The 3,699-nt window shown below is 36.0% G+C and overlaps 1 non-coding gene across 1 annotated transcript; it reads right to left on the reverse strand.

Annotated features, from left to right (window-relative positions):
- Window positions 1–3,323: 3,323 nt before the first annotated feature.
- LOC129025480 (U6 spliceosomal RNA) lies at window positions 3,324–3,430 on the reverse strand. Its single transcript, XR_008497236.1, has one exon. It is a non-coding gene; the product is annotated as a U6 spliceosomal RNA (small nuclear RNA).
- Between the last annotated feature and the right edge of the window lie 269 nt (window positions 3,431–3,699).

Genomic DNA, 3,699 nt, shown 5'->3' on the forward strand with positions numbered 1-3,699 from the left:
TCTCTCAGCTTCCACAAGACAGTACTTATCTGTTATTTTCCTTCTGTGTTTCTTTGCAGGCTCATCTTCCTCTTCCCAGCCTTTGTATGTTATAATTAATCAAGTTTTGTTTATAAACTTTACTGGCTTCTAAATCTATAATCTTTCTTGTGGCTTCAATTAGTACATATCCCAAGTGAGTAAAATAGAGCTATACTCATCTGAGACATTTGTGATCCAAAGCAGCATATTCAACTACTTGTTCTACATCATTCTTTAACTATTTTAAAGGTACTTCAGATCGATGCTGAACACATACCCCCCTCCTCTCTCTCTCTCTGTCTCTCTCTTTCTCTCTCTCACACACACACAAAAACTCTGCCCTCCCACCCCCCCAGCAAATATAGTCCTCTATAAAGATCCTCTGTTTTCAAGAATGAAACGTCCAAGCATCAAGTTGTAAAAGCAAGAAATTAAAATGCATTTTTGACATTATCCCACTCACACCCCATAGCTAATCCAGAACTAAGTTCTCACAGACTTTACTTCCCAAATCATTCATAAACATTCAGTTCTCTTTACCTCCATTGCTACCACCCTAATACAAACCAACATCATCACTTGACTGAATTTCACAACTTTCTAAATTTTTCCTATCATATTCACTATCTCCGCCTTTCTAGCAACTTCCAAATGCTGCCAAAAATTGTAATGCTAACCTTATCAGTGGCTCCTCTTTCAATTTAATATCTTTCAATGTTTTCTTATTGCTCTTAGGTTAAGATTAAAACTCCTTAACATTTCAACAAATCTCTCTGTGCTTTGGGCTTCACCTATTTTTCAAGTGCTTTTTTTTTTAATTACACTTCTCTATCTTTCTGTAATTCAGCTACACAGGGCTTTATCAGGCCTTTCTGCCTGCCATATTCCCTCACAACACAAGGACTTTGTACATGCTACCCTTTGCCTTATTGAACATTTTATCCCATGGTCCTTCAAGTCTCCCAGCAGAACTCAGGTCAAATTTCTTTCTAATACTCCTTACTTCTTCCTAGAATCCATCTTAGTTTGTAGTTTTTCTTTGTGTTGTTATTACTGCCTGGAGTTTTGTCTAGAGTCTAGATTCTAGCTCTGTAAGAGCATATTTGCTTCTACTCACTAGGCATATTTCCAATGCCTAGTGAATAATTGTTGAATAAATGACTGAATGGATACTTTATCAGCACAACTGTGATATTCACCAAATAGGAGTTTAGTTCTTTGGTCCACACCTTTCCATGTCTTTTTTTTCCTCACCAGTGGTACAATGTCCTCACTTTCCTTAGAGACTCAGTGCTCTCAAAAACTTTCTCTTATATTTTTTTCCTAGTTCTAAAATTTTAGTTCTCATATGATAAGCTCATTTAAACTTAAGAATCACAGGCTGCTAAGACTCAATAGTTTTCTCCATCCAACTGGAATTACATTTTAAAAATGGATTAAATCTTATAAGTAAAGCAAAAACCTTCTATTATGGGATTTCTTCTAATAGTCAACCAAGTGAAAAAGGGTTCTGAACCAGAGGTCTACCAAAGAGACAGTCTTTTCCTTACTCTATTACTGTGAGATCCATTTCTTGTTTATAGTATAAATATAAGCTCATTTGGTAATTGTCTAGAAAATAGTTGACAACATTTTTTAAACTGAAGTTTTAAAAAATTAAATTTTGCTAATATATCAGAGCTGAGAATGACCTAAATATTTTCCATTTCCACATAATGTAATACGTTTGTTTTCACGTTTTAACTAACTTGAGTGGTAATTATTGTTGAAGTGGTTATTGTCAAGAAAGTATATAAATTATGTCAATAGCTATATATAGGTATATATATTCAGATAGATAGTACATAATTGATTTTATAATATGTATGTTAATAGTGAGAATAAATTATCATAACATTCCTTTCTCCCTTGTATCTCAAAGAGGAATAACTTCTCTTGAGAACCATAGACCCAATGAAAGACTTAGCACTGGAGATGACAAATTCATTCTGGCTTCCATGACTTGGAGGAAGCTGTACATTTTATTCATTGGGAAATATAATTCCTGCATTGACCTAGAATACAAAAAGAAATCCACAAGTTGTTGAGATTCTGACTGATATACAGCTGCATTAAAATGAGAGACAATGTAGTACGGTTTCCCTGTTTTCTTTCAGTCACCACAGAGTAATAAAAGAAACATATTTTTAAATTACCATTTCTTACTAGAATGTTGAAATATTAGCCTCCAGATACCCATTTAAAAGCCTGAAACCAGATGGTGGAAAATATCAAACTGAATCAAAGTAAAGGGGAGAACAACATGACTAAAGTGATTTGGAGACATCGGATGCATGGAAACGGAGCATAATAAAGACTCCAAGAGAAAGAAAGACAAGGCAGAACTCAACTACTAACATCTCTAAAACCTCAGATATATTTCAGAAAATGATATCAAGTCAATAATGAGCAAATTCACACTTTATTTCGCTGGATGGCTAGAAATCATAAGCTGTAGTTTCCAGCATTAGATGTGGAATTGCTTCTTTAAGTATAAGTGATTTTGATACCTTAAATTTCCATGGTGGCTTTCTTTTCTTTTCTTTTTTTTTTTTTTTGAAGGTGTCATTTTATTTGAGACTCAAAACCACACTAAGCATTTTTTAAATATACTTTAAGTTCTGGGACACGTGCAGAACGTGCAGGTTTGTTACATAGGGATACATATGTCATGGTGGTTTGCTGCACCTAACAAGCCGTCATCTACGCTAGGTATTTATCCTAATGCTATCCCTCCCCAACACCCCCACCCCCAACAGACCCTGGTGTATGATGTTCCCCTCCTGGTGTCCATGTGTTCTCATTGTTCAACTCCCACTTATGACTGAAAACATGTGATATTTGGTTTTCTGTTCCTGTGTTAGTTTGCTGAGAATGATGATTTCCATCTTCATCCATGTCCCTGAAAAAGACCTGAACTCATCATTTTTTATGGCTGCATAGTATTGAATGGTGTATATGTGCCATATTTTCTTCATCTAGTCTATCACTGAAGAGCTTTTGGTTTGGTTCCAAGTCTTTGCTATTATGAACAGTGCCACAGTAAACATATGTGTGCGTGTGTCTTTATAGTAGAATGATTTATAATCCTTTGGGTATATACCCAGTAATGGGATTGCTGGGTCAAATGATATTTCTAGTTCTAGACCGTTGAGGAATCACCACACTGTCTTCCACAGTGTTTGAACTAATTTACACTCCCACCAACAGTGTCAAAGCATGCCTAAGGTCTCCACATTCTCTCCAGCATCTGTTGTTTCCTGAAAAATATGGAACGTGTCACAAATTTGCATGTCATCCTTGCTCAGGGGCCATGCTAACCTTCTCTGTATCGTTCCAATTTTAGTATATGTGCTGCCCAGGCCAACACAAACATTTTCTTTTTTTTTTATTATACTTTAAGTTTTAGGGTACATATGCACAACATGCAGGTTAGTTACATATGTATACATGTGCCATGTTGGTGTGCTGCACCCGGTAACTTCTCATTTAACATTAGGTATATCTCCAAATGCTATCCCTCTCCCCTCCCCCACCCCACAAAAGGCCCAGGTGTATGATGTTCCCCTTCCTGTGTCCATGTATTCTCATTGTTCAATTCCCACCTATGAGTGAGAATATGCGGTGTTTGGTTTTTTG

This window comes from Pongo pygmaeus, chromosome X (genome assembly GCF_028885625.2).
Source record: "Pongo pygmaeus isolate AG05252 chromosome X, NHGRI_mPonPyg2-v2.0_pri, whole genome shotgun sequence".
Classification (NCBI taxonomy): domain Eukaryota; kingdom Metazoa; phylum Chordata; class Mammalia; order Primates; family Hominidae; genus Pongo; species Pongo pygmaeus.